The sequence below is a fragment of the Nannobrachium achirus genome, assembly GCF_963921795.1.
Source record: "Nannobrachium achirus genome assembly, chromosome: 12".
Classification (NCBI taxonomy): domain Eukaryota; kingdom Metazoa; phylum Chordata; class Actinopteri; order Myctophiformes; family Myctophidae; genus Nannobrachium; species Nannobrachium achirus.
The window spans coordinates 14,052,276-14,072,476 of record NC_137832.1 but is presented as its reverse complement, the minus strand read 5'-3'; the positions used below and the strand labels follow the sequence as shown (position 1 = coordinate 14,072,476).

The window sequence follows — 20,201 nt, the reverse complement described above, 5'->3', positions numbered from 1 at the left end:
GGAAAGCTATGTGAGACAACACATTCAGAATATAACTGGTATATTTTGCAACTGTGAGTTCGTGGCTGGCCAGTGACCACCATCTATGAAGATGACATTTGACAAGAGTAACAAATATCATTAAAACAATCATTCATTAGGGCTCCATCCCTAAATAAGACAGGTGAGCTCTCTAATGTTAACATGTCGTGAATGCGCTCATAAATATGGATATTCTACAGAGACCGCCACGGGATTCTCTCATAGCAAGGAGGAGGAGGCGAGGAGCACAAGGTGACGTAAGCATGCAAGCAAAGAACTTCTCCGTTTACGGTGTCCACAAGGCAAAATAAATACGCCCGGGTAACAAAAATGCACTGCAGCCGGAGTTTTGGAAACTATTCGGCTAGTCCTCCGTTTGCATGCGTCTGCATGTGGACACCCATGGGTGTTCGTGGTTTTACCTCCCCGGTGAAAAATAATCCGTTGTCGTCTGGACGGGGCCTTATACTGTTTGGAGAGGCACTGGCCAGGTGTCTCCCCTCAGCTGATTGCCTCAAGACTCCACCTTCCACACCAGCACTGCAATAGAAGATGATTAGGGCCGTCACACCTGGTAAATTCAAGGACCCACCGTTTGGTATTATGCAGAATACTTTGATAATATTTGGAATTTATCAATGTCACTTCAGTTTGAACACCCCTCTGAACAGACAACCAGACCTCCTAGTCAAAAATGACCCAAGAACTCACTGTGATAAGTTTGGTGAATGTTCCTCCCAGAAGGTACACTGCAGGGTTCAAGTGGTTAAAAGTTAAGTATGAATTTATTTTCAATCTGTCGTAATGGAAACTACTATTCTCTCTAGTTTTCCTTGTGACACATTCTGTATCTTAGAGGGAAAGATTTAGATATTTGCGTACTGTAATATAACATAACATAACATTTACAAGGTTCAATATAGTAACAATCTAACTCAGGGGTGCCTTGGATGAAATAGTTATACCTGTGACAAAAAAAAAGAAAAAAAAAAAAGGTTCCATTTGTACACGCTCAGAGTTACAGACTGAACAAAAGAAGGCAAAATTAGTAAATTTCTGTTTGTTGGATTCAAATTCAGCCAACAAATTCTACGAAGCTCCCTTGACCATTTATGATTTTCCTATTAGAGTTTTTTTAAAGTTTAAATTATGAAAAAAACAGAAAAAAAAACCCTAACCCTTTGTTTTGGGTAGACGAAAATCACAAAAAAAGGTTTTTTCTATGTTGGATTCAAATTGAACACACCAATTATACTAACGCACCCAGACCTGCTTGGAATTGCACCGCTTGTTTGCTTCTGGGGGTCCCTGGAACAACCTATTTCGAGATGGCGTGGCGGGGTGTCAGCGGCCAAATACATATCATTCTGGGGGTCCTTGACATGAAAAGGTACACAGGTCTTAATGGGTTCATTAAAAATAGATCCATTTATCAAAATGACACCTTCCATCCATTGTTATAGAGTAGTATTTTTTATTGAATATAACTCTTTGGGACACAGTTATAGTTGATTGGTTTGTTGGCTTGTTTGACGTTGACCCTGGGGTCGAAGGTCAACGGTGAGGGGGTCAGGCGTTGCAGAGGTTCTCATGACAGCATGTCCATCCTGGTCGATCACAGATCTCCAGCCGAGCACAGCCCTTCTCTCCATTATCTATACACACACACACACACACACACACACACACACACACACACACACACACACACACACACACACACACACACACACACACACACACACAATTCAATTCGGGCATTATTGGCATGATAAAACATACGTTTACATTGCCAAAGTAGAAGTGTACAGTACACAATGCAATACAATACAATACAATCAGAACAATCAGAACAAAATATGTACAGGTGAAAACAGTTTTCATGCATCACGGTAACGTGCAGGCAGAGCAGTGATATATATATACAATGGTTTTTAAGGTGGTTGGGTTCCATTTGATATCCTTCTCTTATCACAGCAGCTCACGAATCTTGCTGCTGTGTTTGCACATTGTTTTACTTCCCCCAGCAGGTATGGGACACACACACACACACACACGCACACACGCACACACGCACACACACACACACACACACACACACACACACACACACACACACAATTTACAAGTTTACAATACAGGCATTTAGCATTAGCAGACGCTCTTCTTTTTTTTAAAGTTTTCATCCCACGATTTTGTAACCCATTTTTCACCCAGTGCCAATTGCCTAATATAAGCTCTCCCTCTGCCAACCTGGGGAGAGCCCCGAACTGAGCTCATGCTTCCTTCAGTCAGGCCGCTTCTTATCACCTGACAGGGGGGAGCTTCCCGGGTTGGACGTAGCGCGACCCCTCACATGCTACTTAAAGCATATTTATTTTGGTGTGTTTTATCCTGTATAATTTAATGGGACTCCAACTTTCATCAGCTGTAACTGATTCTCCTAGGGCATGGGTATTCAACTGGCGGCCCGTGGGGACCTTCCTTGTGGCCCCTGGAGCAATTTTGAAAAAGCAAAAAAAAAGATTTTGAAAAAAAAAAAAAAGAAAAAAAAAATCCAATCGTTTTTTTTGTGGAGGCTAATGAACGTTATAGGTATGGTTTGCGCGATATGAAACGTTAGCATCATCTTACCACAATCACAGTAATCCCTAATCATATTCAAGTGAAGAGACTCCAGTCAGAGCACTGCAGCAGAGTGGAGTGTGTGTCTGCGACCCACCTGATCCTCGTTGAGCATCGTTAAAGCATCAGAGAAGGCAATTGTGTGTGCACTGTCAATAAGGTCGACATCTACTCTAAGGGCGGATTCACACTGCGGTCTCGAGACCGGTCTCGAGGCTACTTGGCAGATGTTTAAACCGGTTTTGACAGTGTGAAGCGTGCGGTCTTCCTCAGAAACGGATAGCCTCGAAACCACCTCAAGAGGTAGTCTCGAGACTGCATTGTGCGACCTCGAGACCGGTGAGCCGCAGTGTGAAGCAACCGGCCTCAAAAACGGTATTGATGTTGAACGTGACCTCATATAATGTCGACGAGTCAGCCGTCGGCACAAATAAACACTGGGTAACAGTTGTCGACATGGCCATGGGATCAGCGACTTCATCTCACAGAGAGATTGCTTGCTTGTAGGACTGTCTTCTAAAATTCGTTTATATGTTTTATATCACCAGTTAGCCTACTACTGTGGTGCGCTGGACTGGTGTCATGTACTTCCAATTGGGAGAAGTAGCAATTGGCGAACAGTTATTTATTGTCTCGCACCAGCGCACTGAGGCAGGGGTGAAAGTGAGACGGGACGGCCAGAACCGGCGCTCCGTTAAAACATTCGGAACACGGGACTGTAATCTAGGCTGACCTAGGATCAGATTCAGGTCCGTTATTAGCCGCGAGGCAGCGACATGAAGTATGGCTGTAACTGTGAGATGATGGTTATGCTGCTCTGGGATCAGATTTACAGCGGGAGGGGGGGGGGGGGGGGCTTGGTGCGCTGTCGGGCTGTCGCCCGTCGGGAAAGAAAAGCAGAAAGAGAAAGCACTAGCCTACAAGTTAAACCATGAACTGTTAAACCATGAAAACAAACCGAAAATGACTTACCGCTGTTGATAGAAAATAGCCTAAAAGTATTCCTTTATCCCTGACTTTTGTTTCGATGTTATAGATTCCTTGGCACTGCTTGTGCACTGCTGTGCCTGCTTGACGTGCCATTAATGTGAATATTAAGCCACAAGCGTTTCAGCCATGTTGATTATTAAATAATTAAAATAATAACGTGCGCTGCGCTGCATGTCTCGCTCATCATTCTGCACGTTTATGCGCCTGGAAAATAGCAGATCTACAAGCTCACAGCGCGTCGCGGATGCAAGGTCAGTGTGAGCTTGTAGATCAGCGACACAGGTCAATTGATATGCAAATAGGCTTGTTTGTCTTGTCGAGGTGTGGGGGGTGCGAGACCCAAGACCACTGCAACAATGTTCCACACTGCGCTGTCGCGCGTCATTGAATTGTTACACCAACTTTCGTGCCTGAATTTATTGGCAACCACCATCAGCAATGTCGCATAGTTGATGACACTATGTGCATACCGCCACCTATAGGACCGGGCTGTATAGTGCTAGTGATCTCCAGGGAGGCCAGAAGGTCTGCCAATGTGAATGCTGGCCAGCGTGAACCAGCAACCGGTTTCAGAATCAGTTCTAATCAAACGGATTGCAGTGTGAATCCGCCCTTAAAGATAGCATCAAAGCCAGGTTGGCCATCATTAGTGTGATGTAGCACCTAGTAGCACTAGGTTTTAAACAAGAAAGCATGTTTACAATTGCCAACTTGTTGAACAGAAATTAAGCACATTAACATGAAAAGTATTCTACTTTTAAAGTATTCTGCTTTGCAATGTAGTTAGATGAAACTGTGGTTGTTTGTGAAAATGTAGTAGTGTCGTGCCCGTTGTTTCAAGTGTACATGAGATTAATAGCTGGGGGGGGGGGGTGGTACGTTAGTGCGGCCCCCGGCCCCTTGGTTTAATGTGGCCCCCTGGACAATTTAGTTGAATACCCCTGTCCTAGGGAGACTGAATTTCAGTCTTTGTGAGATGTGTTACTAGACACCTTTACAAACACATTGGTGAAGAGATATTTTGGTAAGGAATTTATTCCAGGATATGACACTATTTCTGAGAATATTCCTTTCTTATAGGTATCCAATTCAATAAAATCAATAAAACAAGACATCAACATCAATAATCTCTACCGTCCCCCCGCATGATTACTAAACACAATGTAGAGCTATAAAAAATAAACATAAATTAAAAAAGAATATCATAAACGCACGCATGCACACGCACGCCCACACACACACACACACACACACACACACACACACACACACACACACACACACACACACACACACACACACACACACACACACACACACACACACACACACCTACCTCTGGTGTAGCAGGCCTGGGGAACTTTGTCAGTGCAGTCCAGCTCCTGGTTTCTGAGCATATAGAAGTCTTCTCCAATACACCTGATTTTATACTGCTTCTGTCCTGTTGAGCGTGCACGCACGCACGCACACGCACACACACGCACACACACACACACACACACACACACACACACACACACACACACACACACACACACACACACACACACACACACACACACACACACACACACTTAACCCTAACAACAAGCATATAAACAGTTGCATGCAAGCACATACAGTGACATTTGACTGAGGCTGGAGAAAAAGGTCCTTAGGCCTATATGTCTGCAAGTGAATTCCAGCAAATTAACAAAAATACTTTTGATTTTGGATTTTTCGTGTTTATCCTTTTTTTCCATATTATTTAAGATTGTAACAGATATCCATTTAATAATCATAAAATAGCTTAAATGAGTTTGTAAACAGAGCTGTGTTTTTGTGTTTCCTTGCACCCTTCTGGAGGGTGGAGACACATTAACATGTCAAAGCCAACATTTACATCTGCAGTTTCTGTTGGCTAATCTGTGTGGCTGTTGTTCTCAGGTTTCAGCTACAGATCACCACCAATAGGTTAGGGCGGGTGAGGGGTGGAGTTAACAATCCATTGTTCACACCCCTTACCTGGCTGACTGCCAGTACCATGACAAACTTTGAGAGCCTTTTAATCAGATTCTTGGTTTGAGGTTTAACATTCAAATAAGTATATCTTATTCAAATATGTTCAGATTTGAATGACTGACATGTCATTTGAAATGTTATATTCATTACTTGATGATCATGATCTGCAAAAAGATGAAAAAAGACCAATGCAGACATAAGGACCTTTTCTCCAGCCTCGGTCACATATTTGCAGTCATTTTTCCGAGTTGAACAATTGTGTACAGTAGGCTATATAGTGTATGGCCTAGCAGCCTATGTAGCCTATTAACCATTTAACAATTGTCATTAAAATAGCAGCAGCACATGATATATTTTATCAAGGCATATCTAGGCCTAAGGTCTCATATGGGATCCCTATAATCCAAGGTCGTAATATACAGTAGCTTAACTAGCTTTTATGTTTGTTTTGACTGTTGGGAGAGACAAAGCAAACCACTCCACAACACACCACAGCACTGCAGCAGACAGCAAAATAATATACAATGATGCCAAGGTTGTTATTATTGCAGTCAACTGCTGGTTTTGTGTTCATGTTATTAAAGGGGTCTAACATGATAGGATACAAAATGGAACAAAGTGTGTTCTTATCCTAATAATATCAATTAATTTATCTGGCCTCCTCATGCTCCCCTGGGGATCCACATGCAAGTTGAGAAACTTGAGAATAACCAGTGTTTATAGTGAAACAACTTACTTGTTGCTGCATCATTCTTACTAGAAGACTGCATTCTGCAGCTCTGAACTTTTAAGTCAGTTTGTAACATTTCCCTCCCTCCTTCTCTCCCTTTCAACTCCATGTTTTCTCTTGTTCTTTGTGGGAGTTTGGGGCTGGGGTCGAGGTCCATAATGTAACGTCTACTTTTATATGTTTATGTGGTCGCCTTCTTCTCTCTCTGCTGTCCACTATCCTCAGAGTGTGTTACTGTTCTGTCCTTGTGTTTGTTGTCTGTCTGTCAGCGTGCTGGTGTAGGGGCTGGCCACAAAGCTATAACCAATCGAACATTGATTCTTCTAAAAAAAGAATTGATTGCTGTCATTTTTGACCAATCCCTAGGGCAGAGAACACACGTTGCTTTATCTGTTTAGAGGGTCAGCCCAGGCCAGCTGTGGAGTCAAGTTACACTACAGGCAGGGCTGTGCCCTACAGCCCTGTGCGCTGTGAGCTGTAGTGGGAAGCGCCGCTACACTGGCTGTGGCCTGCGGCAAGGGGCGTCACAAGGGGGGGAAGTGGGACTGAGTTACTAGGGCCCATTCCTTGGGCTAAAGACGGACCCCAAAAGACAAAAAAATTATGACTAATCACTAAACCATCGTTTTGAGGGGTCATTTCTTGCCCAAGGAATGTTTTTCGTGCAAAACAAATGCTTGCAATGGATTCAGACTAATTAAAAACCCCTAGTTTGACCCCTCACATCCCACTTAAAGCAGATTTTTTGGGAGTCATTTTTTCCTTTATAGTATAGTGTATAGTAAGTGAATGAGATTGAAAATTACCCTAGATGTCAAACATTTTCCCGACCATTTTGAAAAATACACCCCAGCCATTTTTTTAATAACCCTCCTAGATGACAAATCCATTGAGAAACGGACCTTTGCTCTCGTGGTCACAGAAGTATCGGATTTGCCCCAACTAAATGCATCAATGGGGGTAAGTCTTCATGGCGTGAGACATTTTGGGGTGAACTACTCTTTAAGTAGGCTACAGTACGCTATTATTCCAAATGTAGGAGACGGTGGAGGAAGGAGCGCTTCTTTTCCGTTCACCCGCGTCGGCTACTCGCCAGCGTCAGGGTTACTGAGGTTAGGGTTAGGTTTAGGCATAGTTTTACTGAGGTTAAGGTTAGGGTTAGGGTTAGAGTTAGGCATAGTTTTACTGAGGTTAAGGTTAGGGTTAGGGTTAGAGTTAGGCATAGCTTTACTGAGGTTAGGCTTAGGGTTTGGGTTAGGTTTAGGCATAGAGGTTAACATTCACACCCGCACAGTCCAAGTGACCACATCCGAGCGCTCCAGACCTCCGCCAATCACAAGCCGCGCCTTCTAATTTATGTGACACCGTCTCCTACGGTAGGAATAATCGCCTACAGTACTGGAGAACATGCACTTTACAGTAGCGTGTGTGTGTGTGTGTGCGTGCGTGTGTGTGTGTGTGTGTGTGCGTGCGTGCGTGCGTGCGTGCGTGCGTGTGTGTTACCTAAGCAGAGAGGCAGCAGCAGCAACAGGATCAGAGTGGGTTTCATCATATTGTCAGGCAGGCAGGCAGACAGACAGACTGACGGACTCACTGCAAGCTCTGCTTTTTATACTGCTCTGTGTACACAACACACACACACACACACACACACACACACACACACACACTCACATGCACGCACAGAGCGCACGCACGCACGCACGTGGTGGGGTGAACACAGGTCAGCGTGGGTTCAGGAGGACACTGGGTTGTTCTCTGGGTCAGACAACAAGGTGTTTGTTCAACGTTGGTAACAGGTTGGTATCAGTCGATGCAGGAATGGGGGGAGCCGGGCTCCCCCTCCCGGCCGATAGGGGGAGCAAGTGGTGTGTGTGTGTGTGTGTGTGTGTGTGTGTGTGTGTGTGTGTGTGTGTGTGTGTGTGTGTGTGTGTTGTATATAAATTATAGATTTGGTTACACACAGTTCCCTAGCTGAAGTGAAAAGTAAATCCTATGTCTATCTTACAATATCTTATACATACTGCATCTTATATACTGTATCTTATATCTTTGAATATATTTTTTTAAATGCGAACATTTGTAACTCAAATATTTGCTTCTGAGGGGTCCCTGGAACAACATATGTTGAGATGGGGGTCCGTGGCCAAATACAGGTATTTTTGGGGTCTTTGACTTGAAAAAGATTGAGAACCACTTATTTAGAAGAAGGATTTAGAAGACATTTATAGACTTTTTTTCCACGATTTTTCAAAAATAGCAGATCTACAAGCTCGCAGCGCTGCACTTGGTGCCGCACTGTGAGTTTGTATATCTGCTTTTTTGAGCGGTGATCACACCGTCTCCTATATGTGGCCGTGTGTGTATGCGTTTGTGTATGTGTGTCTGTCTGTCTGTATGTAGCCTGAGTACCGCTGGCTGACCAGAGAAGTGCTGTTGAGCAGCCTTGAAATGTACATGCATGTACGCACGCACGCACGCACGCACACACACACGCGCGTGCGCGCGCACACACACACACACACACACACACACACACACACACACACACACACACACACACACACACACACACACACACACACACCACAATTCACTTCAAACTTGGGTTAGATTTTTTAATAGTTAAAGCATAAAATACTGGTTAAAATAATACTGCGTAATATTGCGTTCCCGGTCCAACATGCCAGAACAGAGCTAGATAACTTGAACATAGCCTGGTGTTTACTGTATAAATGCTGTGTTTGTGTGGTGAACGTAGCGTTGGTGTAGGATCCATCCTCTGCAGACAGTGTTGTCAGATGTACAATAATTATCGCATTTGGTACGATAATTTGATGATTTGTACGATCAATAATTCTAAAAATGCTGAAATGTACGATAAAATGTAACTATGCATATTTTGTTTTTAAATTACTTATTTACACAGGTGATTTCTCTTTTTTGTCTGTGTACGATAGTTTTCCGTCAAATATGATCATTTTAAGCCTCAAGGTACGATAACTCAACATTTCCCATCTGGCAACACTGGTCCTCTGTTGTGTTGTCTTTTATTAATGCTGTGTTTGTGTGGTGGACGTCAGAGGATGACATTTGACAGGAATTCCTGTGGGTCCCGTGGGATTCCCGCAGGACAGGAGTCAAATTTGTATTAATGCCAGGATCGGGACGGGACAGGAATGCAAATCAACAGGAGTGGGCAGGAGCGGGAATCATCCCAGACCAGTTCATCAAATCGCAGAAATAAATTGCACAGGAAAGTGAGGTCTTTGAACTGCGAACATTATAAAAGTATACATTATATAATAATAAACATGATATCAAATATAATCAAAATAGAAAAACATCTGCACGATTTTATTTTTTTTCGGTAGCGGGATGTGAACGGAAGTGATTTTGACCAGGAGCGGGATGGGACCAGGAGTCTTTGTACAGGAGTGGGACAGGACGGGATTTATTTTTTTACTCTGGCCCAGGATTGGGATGGGACAGGATTTTTTCTGCGGGAGTGGGACGGGACAGGAGTGAAAATCCACTCCCGTGTCATCCTCTAGTGGACGTAGCATTCAGTAGGATCCATCATCCTAGGAACAAAGTGATATAAAGGAAAAGACGCTCAGTGACCACAGCTATGCGCCATGACACTTTCGGTGGCAAAACTCGCACCGGAAGTTCAATGAATAACATTAGAGTCTATGAGCACCGGCTGGACAGCTCATGAACAATCCATCCATCCATCCATCCATCTTCAACCGCTTATCCGGAATCAGGTCGCGGGGGTAACAGTTCCAACTTATCCTGAGCAACTTCCTCCACTCCCTCAGGGAGGTGCACACAAAAATTCAAAAGACACTTATAGAATCGTGTCAACATTTTAATTTTCACGATTTTTCAAAAATAGCAGATCTACAAGCTCGCAGCGCGGCACTCGGTGCCGTGCTGCGAGCTTGTAGATCGACCAGGGCTCCATACTTGGCCTGCGTCTTTTTTCCCCCCTACACGCCAAATCCCACCATTTCAAGAACCATTATTTTTCTGTGCAGTGGGCCACGATAAAGGCACACACAGTATAGACACAGTATGAACGACCACATAATGCATCCCTGAGGTGGGAGAGGTTCAAGTCAATGGAAAAAAATATAAATCAAAGAAATTGACCAAGAAAGAGTAGTTCAATCACAAAACCACCGTGACATGAGAACAGACACAATACACAGACAATCACAGGAATAAAAAACACAAACATAGACAGTAGAGGGGATGCAAAAACATGAACACATGCACACACGCGTTCCCCCTCACGAGATACAGGACAGGGACAGACCAACATTCCTCTGTTACAATTCAACAATGAAGGAAATCAAAGAAACGCGTGATGGTACGACCCAAAGAGAGGGCGCGTGGGGGGGGAAACACAGGATGGTATGACCCACCCATCCGCACGTGGCATGATTCCTTTCTACACTGTGACTGGCTGGTAGTCGCTGTGATTGACAGTTCTTCTTTGTTCTTCCTTAATAATCCTCACAAAAAACTGAGCCTAAACCTAACCTTAAAGGAGTAGTTCACCCTCAAAATGACTTTTTTTCCCTTATCGATTACTCACCCCATGGAGACTCGAGTTCAATAATATTTTTTGTAATTTTTGTCGCATTCAATAATTTGAGGAGACTCTTTGTAGGCCCATTGATTCCCAATGCATTTGGGTCTCCATCTGGAATCAATAGGTGTACAATACATGTGTTCTCCACGGGGTGAGTCATTTTGAGGGTGAACTACTCCTTTAAGCCCAACCTTAACACCACACTTTTCAGGAAATGTTTTTGACCCCCCCCCCCCCCCCCCTCCCCTCCCCAAAAAAAAGCACACCCACGGTGTGATTAGAAACTTTGAACTTCAGTGCTGTGTGAGACTGCCACACTAACACAGCGAGTCATGAAGATTCACTAGGCTGAGAATGATTTTGGACGCCATTTGAACCTGTGTTTAGAAGGCCGGGTCTCCGCGTATAGAAAACAATCACGCTCCCCACGACAGGGCCTGTGGGCGGGCGGGCGGGCGGCAGGAGGAAGAGGAGGGAGAGAGAGAGAGAGCGATGATGGTCGGAGTCAAAACGGGGCATAAATTGTAACAGAGAGGTTAATAACTCACAGTGAGCTAACGCTGCAGACGGATGAGCTGCTAGACTGTGCACCTTGACCGTGCATGACAAAACTGCACACATGCACGAACAAACGGAAAAGAAAAAAAAACAAGATGGGGGAGGGGGAGGGGAGGAACATCACAGGGAGAGAGGTCAGAGAGAGGACAGGAAGGAGACAATTCTCAGTTCAATTATTCTCCACCTCTCTCTCTCTCTCTGCCTCTTTTCCACTACGAGGTGGAAACCAGAACTTTCCGGAACCTGAACCTATAGGCTATATGCACAGCAGCCATTTTTTAAGAGAAGTTGGGTTTCTTCTCACTTCCTTCACAGGTGTTACTAATGATACTAATGAATGGCTCTGTTCCATTCTGGTCAAACAGAGTCAGGGTGCTGATATATAGCATGTTGGCTCACTGGAAACACTCTGCTACACCGGTGGATCCCAAAGTGTGGTCCAGGGTAACTTGGGGGTTCCAAATTACCCCTTAAAAGGTGTGTAACTCTGAGAGCATACACGTGGAACCAAATGGACCCGTAAGGGTCCATTTGGTTCCATTTGTATGCTCTCAGAGTTATGGGAGTCCTTTAAATAAAAGGTTTGAGAACCACTGTGCTACATGAAATGGAACAGAGCCTTCATTAGTATCATTGGTAACACCTTTGAAGGAAGTGAGAAGAGACCCAACTTCTCTCCAATATGGCTGCTGCGCATATAGCCAATTTCTGGTTCTGGTTTTGGGGCGGGGCCAGCAGCACTGCTGCTCTTTTTGGGGACCTTCCCGGTTAGGTCTGGTTATATGGAAACGTAAGCAGAACTTGGTCCCGGAACTTAAAGCTATACTGTGTAAGATTCTCAACTAGTGGTCAGTAGCCATATAGCAAACCGCGGTCGCGTTCGCGTCTTTCGCCCGTTTTTCGTACCTTCACACCCCCGCGTCTGCCTCCACAACGCCGAGAGCTATCTTTAGAGGGGTCCCTGGTTCCTGGGCGTTCAGGCATTCCGGAGAAACGGACGACTTCACCCTGCCTGGTAGGCGAGATTACTTTTTGAGTAAAGAGACACACGGCGACTACAAATATGGCGACCCCACTTCAAGACCAGGGCAGATAAGCTGTGATTGGCCGGTAGTGTACCATGTGTGCATGATCGGCGATGTGATTGGGCAACGTATACACAACGTATACAGATGATGCAGATTACGTCATCATGGCGCGAAATTCTCCCCCCCTCACGGCTCATAGAAAACATATAAAGAGAAGGCTTCAGAAGCTGAAAATAATGGAGTGGGTGTTCTAAAACTTTAGCGATTTAACAGTTAGGACAATTTTAAGATTTGTTTTATAAAAAAAGTTACATAGTAAAACTTTAACAGGTTCTTGAAAGTTTTAGTTCTTGGTTCTGGAATGTTCTGGTTCTAGTTCTGGTTCGGCCCTGTAGTGGAAAAGGGACTTCTGTCTCTTTATCTCTCACTCTCTCTCCCGTAACACATCACATGTCAACCCAACGGGCAGCTTTAGTTAAAGGAGCTTAACCCATTTTCAAACGTATCTTCATGGAGTTGGTCCTCACTCATTATAAGACGGCCATCTTATTCTCACTCTCTGTCTCAGAGGAGGGCTGTGGAACAGTTCAGAGACCTTTCTATCGATGACATTATTGGTGGGCAGCAGGATAGGTCATTTTCAAACATTTATTTATTTGAACAGCTTTTTATTTCAGAGAGCTAACTTTCCAGGAAGACCACACAGGCTGTACTTTGGTATTAGCTTGGAATCCCAAACGATGATGTCATGGTAGGCGGGTTTCTGAACTGTCCAAAGCCCACCGACTAGTAGATAGTCAGGGACCCACAGGCCCAAAAGCTCAAGGAATAGGGTTGAACCTGTGATGTCATGCCGTACCTTTTATTTCTGTTTTATCTATAAGTTTGGTCATTAAGGTCCACAGAATGAGAGGCCTGTTCTGCCAGAAACATCGCGAAAAAAGGTTATGGCTATTTTTGTATATTCACTGTCCCATCAACTTCACTATACAGGAAAAGAAAAATATAAAAAAAGGAAAGAATGTGTAGCATGTGAGGGGTCAAACTAGGGGTTCTTCATGATTCAGAATCCATTTCAAGCATTTGTTTTGCATGAAAAACATTCCTTGGGCTAAAAACAGCCCCACAAAACTGCGAAGTGATGACTCATCAAAAAAAAAAGTGGGGAAAAAAAGTGATGACTCATCACTTTTCACAATTTTGTGGGACCAAACTAATAGATAAAACAGAAATAAAAAGTACGCCATGACATCACAGGTCATCTCACATTTTTGGGTGATCCCCGGCTAAGATGGAAATGCTGCCATCTCACGATGAGCATTAGTGAGGAGGACCAATCATACGAAGAGTTTGAAAACGGGCGAGGTGCTCCTTTAAGGAAAACAACACTAAAATACTGAAGGAAAAGAAACGTCACTCAGTGCCCGCTTTGAGACTTTTGCCCACCAACGTTCTGCCAGTTTAGATGAGGAATGCTTTCATTTGATGTGAAAACGCCGGAGGGGGAAAAGTCTCAAAGACCCTTTAGTCTAGCAACAGGATAGTCAATGGAGAGACAGACTCTAAATGTAACATGCTGAAACGGAGATACAGTTTAGTATTAACACAAAGGTAAAAAATACAAAACAGAAAGAGTTCAAAGACAACGCTACATGTTTTAAAACCACCAGTCATTGAGGAAAAAATGACACACACAGACAGACAGACAGTCAGACAGACAGACAGACAGACAGACAGACAGACAGACAGACAGACAGACAGACAGACAGACAGACAGACAGACAGTCTAATTGCGCTAGTTTTTGCAATAGCTTCACAGCTCACAGCTCTAATAATGCTGTATAACAGTAATATATATTCAGGGATAATCATACTAACTAAATGTGTGATGTATGCACTCTTATAATGGGCAATTATAAATAAATCAGGTCTGAAAATGAAAGTTTTTCAATATACTGTACAGCCTAATGTCGCTACTGAAATATATAACATTGTATATACAGTATAGCATATAAAGGACCGTTCACATGAAGCACTGTAACTATAACGACATCTATAAATGTATAGTTTTAACCACTTAAACTCCAAAATCTGTATTCATGGGGAAAACCTTTGCACAAAACAGCCTATCTACTGTACAAACTCATTATGCAATTGCGAGCTTGTAGATCGGCTATTTTCAGCGAAGAGGTTTATTGTAGAGCGAAAACTGAAAAGACGCTATTATAGAGCCCTGAGGGACTCTGGTCAAACAGGTATAAGGGACTGTAAGTGGTTAAAAATAGTTCTAACTCAGCTATAACAAAAACAATGGTGACGGTTTTAGTTATAGCCATGGTTATAGTGCTTGCTGTGAACGAGCCTCAAGTGTTGAAAATAATAATCAGCTGGCGGTTTTGGATGAACATCAATGAATTAACCTCTCTTTAAAGCAGGGTTCCCCATTTAGTTTTCCCCAAGGGCCGAATTATGTCTAGGGTACCAAGCCGAGGTCCACAACATTGCAGGTGGCGACGGCGGCGTTCCCGCTACTCCAGCGACAGTTCAGATAACGTTGTTGTTGGGTGAAAATCTTGTATGTCCAAAACCATTCGTTTTGCATTTATAATTTTTCAAATTATTTAAACTAGTGAAAACAGCCGATCTACAAGCACACAACGCCTCGCGGTGCGAGGCGTTGTGTGCTTGACTGCTTGTAGATCTGCTGTTTTCACTACTTTTGTGCGACGGCCTTGTATGATTTGCAAAAGAACGTACAAATTTGGAGATACGAGATTTCCAGCCGACAACGACGATATACTAGTGTTGTTGCTGCTCTTATACCACCATTATTACTGGGGTTGGTGTGGGCCAGACAGTAGCCCCCCGCGGGCCGCAAATGGCCCGCGGGCCGCCTATTGGGGAACCCTGCTTTAAAGGGTACTTTCCTTTGGACCCTAGGGGGTCCAGCAGTCTCTTGGACTCCGATTTTAGAAAAAAAAAACTGTGTGTGGGTGGGAGAAGTCAACTTTCACTGGGGCTTTACGAGCGCGCTAATGGGTCTGGATTAACAACCGGTCGTCGTTACACATGCAGTGATCACATAATTTGACATTACTTTACCCTGTGATCCGGTAATAAAAGAAAAAACACACCAGGATTTAACAAAGCTTTAGATAAAACGAATAGAAAACAGAAGCACACAAGAAAACATATACCATAATGACATTCATAATGTGCCATATTGATAAAGGTCTTGCAACACAGCAAGGTGGGGCTGTGGAAAACAAAATGAATCACTAGTATACAGTACATGTTACATCTTTGAATTGGACCTGCATCTAAACTATTTATCTCTTTAGTCAATGTTACATTGCATCTCTCCATATTTCAACTTTTTTTTATGATATTCGTTCGCAAATTGAATGCCCTACTCTTGCTCTACACTGTATTAATTAATTTATTTTTCTTTTGTACACTGTCAAAGTTACAGACTTGTTAAGGGTCAATTTAGACGATGATGTTAACCATGCCAAACTTAGTAGAAATTGCACTTAGAAGATTGTAGAACACTAAGAATTAGTCACTTTGTGGACAGGAATAAAGAGATACTGTTAGTACTTCTAGCTTAACTATGTCGCTGTCGGGCAGAAACCTTGTACTCTACTGTAAGTCTGAAGTCATACATTTTCAGGAAATAGAAAAAAGAACCTGAGTTCCAATGGAGACTAAATAACTGCAGTGAATTCACAGTGTAGTAAATTGTAAGTACTTTTCATTTTTAAAATATTCTTCAACCCGACTGACAAGACTTTCACTTTAAATTTCAAAATGTTTCAAAAGTATTGAAAACTATCAGATCTACAAGCTCACTTGAAGATCGGATACTTTCGCTACTTTAGCATGGCGAAGTGGGGCAGTGGTTCTCAAAGTGGATTTCAGGGACTCTAGGTTCCTTTGATGGGGTCTAAATTGACCCTTAACAAGTCTGTAACTTTGACAGTGTACAAAAGAAAAATACATAAAATTAATAAAGTTAAGGGGAAGACCTTCAAATTTCAAAGTTTGAGAACCACTGAGGGAGTAGAGCAGGGTTCCCCAATTAGTTTTCCCCAAGGGCCGAATCATGTCTAGGGTACAAAGCCGAGGGCCACAACATTGCAGGGGGCAACGGTGGCGTTCCCGCTACTCCAGCGACAGTTCAGATACCTGCTTCATCATACAAGACCATCTCACAAAAGTGACAAAACTAGTGAAAACAGCCGATCTATTTTTATTTTGTACATACCGATGTTTCTGGTTGACATTGGCACATTTCACTCAGTTTTTTTCATCTCACTCATGTCACTTTGGCTGCTGACCTCACTCAGCAACAAAATAAAAATAAAATAAACATAAAAATAAAACAATTCACAGGAGGCAAGCAGTGATCACCCCATGATGTGCACTGCAATGTATTTTCAAATGCAAAACATTGCAGCTGCTTTTTTGAGAGTAAAATGGAAATGTGCCAATTTGAACCAGAGACATCTGGTTCAAATTGGTGTGCTTGTAGATCTGCTGTTTTCACTCGTTTTGTCACTTTTTTTAGACGATAGATACAAAACAAACGGTTTTGGACATACAAGGTTTCCACCCAACAATGACGATATACTAGTGTTGTTGCTGCTCTTATACCACCATTATTACTGGGGTTGGTGAGGGCCAGACAGTAGCCCCCGCAAATGGCCCACGGGTCGCCTATTGGGGAACCCTGGAGTAGGGCATTCAATTTGCGAAAGAATATCATACAAAAAAAGTTGAAATATGGAGAGGTGCAAAGTTTCTACCTAACAATAAGAATAGAGATGTCAACCTGAGACTGTCTACTTTCCACTGACTAGCTGAAAAGATGAGAGACTGTCTAGCTTCCACTGCCTAGCAGAAAAGATGAGAGACTGTCTAGCTTCCACTGACTGGTTGAAGAGATGAGAGACTGTCTAGCTTCCACTGACTGGTTGAAGAGATGAGAGACTGTCTAGCTTCCACTGACTGGCTGAAGAGAGGAGTGACGCTGTGACTTACGCAGTGATGGAGATGTTTGCTGCTGACATGGGGCTGACCTCCTTCACCTCTTTGGCCTTCTGCATGGCCAGCTTCTTGTTGATGGCCTCCTCCTGCTCCTCCTCATCCTGCACAGCATTCAAGAATGCATCAACACGTAGGCACGCACACATGCACGCACACGCACGCGCACACGCACGCACGCACGCACGCACGCACGCACGCACGCACGCACGCACACACACACACACACACACACACACACACACACACACACACAAACAAACACTCATAACTAAACCCAAATTCCGATTTGACATCTCCAAACCTCTCACATCATGTTTTTTAAAGAACTAATAATGTTTCTCTAACTTTCAAATTTCAAGGTCTCACCATAACTCTGACAGTGTACAAAATGGAACCAAATGGACCCGTCAGGGTTCATTTGTAGACTGTCATACTAAAGACTAACAAGCCAGATAAATAACACAAATAAACGCCAGGTGTCGTACATCCTAACGGCAATATTCACTGTAGAATTCAGCAACAATACATTTAGGAGAGGGAGGGGAAATTCCGTGTGGTGTTTGATTCAAGGCAAGTGACTTTTATCGACACACGCTGCCTCTACTTCCTGGGCTGGTGGGGTCTCCCATCCCAAGGAGCAGGGACAGCCTGAGGTGGAAAACAAGCTCACTGGCTACTCCCTCCGTTATGCCTCATTCATAGGGAGCTTTAAAGCTAAAGTTTAGCTTGGTAATTCAATGTTATCTCTATGGAAACCAGCTTCCATGCTCGAAAAAAAGCTTGGAAATGAAAAGCTTGCATAAAAATAAAGCTGCATGGTTTTTACCAAGCTACCTGTTTTTTTAGCTTGCTTATTTGTATAGCTTTATAGCTGTAGTCTGAACACGGCTTTACTGTACCTTGGTGAGTTCCTGGGCATTGGCGAGGTTATCAACGGCAATGGCCAAAAACACGTTGAGGAGTGTGTCTGTTTTTTTTGCAGGCTCAGGAAAAAGTATTATAAACAGTTCAATAAATACAGAATCAATATTTATGCAAGCGGCCGTTCTTGTATAGGTTCTAAATCAATGATGAATCGTTTCAGTGCGGTATGTATGTGGCTTTGGGTGCAGGCTGTCTGAAAGCCACAGAGGTCCATCGATTCCAGTGGTGTAAAGTAACTAAGTACTGTGCTTGAGTACAATTTTGAGGTATTTGTACTTTACTTGAGTATTTCCCATTTCCAATACTTTTACTTCTACTCCACTACATCTCAGATCCAAATATTGTATTTTTACTCCATTACATTTATTTGAAAACTTTAGTTACTAGTTACTTTGCAGACATACATGATTATATTATAAAACAAACATTAATATAAAATAGGGCTAAAGTCCTATTTTATAACTAGGTTAAACATTTTGTACTTTTACTTTTAGTACTTTTAAGTACATTTTGATGCCAATACTTTTGTACTTTTACTCAAGTACATTTTGAATTCCAGACTTTTACTTGTAAGGGTGCCCTCACACCAAAATACCTAGAGTGGAATCCGCCAATGCATTTCAATGAGAATGTTTTTTGCAGAAATCCTCTACTGGCAAAAAAACCGCTCCATTCTCATTGAAATGCATTGGCGGATTCCACTCTAGGTATTTTGGTGTGAGGGCACCCTAAGGGTGCCCTCACACCAAAATACCTATGAGAGTGGAATCCGCGTTCCGCCAATGCATTTCAATGATAAGGGAGCGTTTTTTGCAGAAATCCTCTGCTGGCATGAAACCGCTTCACTCTCATTGAAATGCATTGGCGGAACACGGATTCCACTCTCATAGGTATTTTGGTGTGAGGGCACCCTAACAGAGTATTTCTACATTGCAGTATTGATACTTTTACTTAAGTAAAACATTTGACACCACTGATCGATTTCCAATCAATAAGGTTCAGGATACAGTTCCCAAACAGGGTGAGGACGATGAAGTAAACGGAGGAAAACATTCCTCGGTGAACGCCCCCCTGGGATTCAATTCCATGGTACATCACCGCATTCCAGTCTTCCCCGGTCAGAATCTGGAGAGAGGAGCAGAAGAAGCTACTCAGCCGCAGGGTCGATCTATAGGAGAATTTATTTTGTACGTACCGATGTCTCTGGTTGACATTGGCACATTTCACTCAGGTTTTTTCATCTCACTCATGTCACTTTGGCTGCTGACCTCACTCAGCAACAAAATAAAAATAAAATAAACAAAGATTAAAATAAAACAATTCACAGGAGGCAAGCAGCGATCACCCCATGATGTGCACTGCAATGTATTTTCAAATGCACAACATTGCAGCTGCTTTTTTGAGAGTAAAATGGAAATGTGCCAATTTGAACCAGAGACATCGGTATCAATTTTTAAAGCGATGGGATAGGAAAAAGAAGACAAAAATGGCGTTGTGAACATTTACCTGGAAAACGGTGAGAATAGCGGCTGGGAATGTATCGAAGTTTGTTGTCGGCGTCTCATCTTCGAAATTAAACCTAGAATGGAGGGACACAAACCCGATTGTTAACGTATGGGATGCCTAAGCATACATGGCTTGCTGCTTAGCAGAAATACTGTAGAAAAAAATT

At 43.1% G+C, this 20,201-nt stretch overlaps 1 long non-coding RNA gene across 1 annotated transcript; it reads right to left on the bottom strand.

Annotated features, from left to right (window-relative positions):
• Positions 1–1,475: 1,475 nt before the first annotated feature.
• On the bottom strand, positions 1,476–7,996 carry LOC308295136. Its single transcript, XR_013962556.1, has 3 exons — positions 7,871–7,996; positions 4,973–5,077; positions 1,476–1,676 (listed from the first exon to the last, which is right to left on the bottom strand). It is a non-coding gene; the product is annotated as an uncharacterized lncRNA (long non-coding RNA).
• Between the last annotated feature and the right edge of the window lie 12,205 nt (positions 7,997–20,201).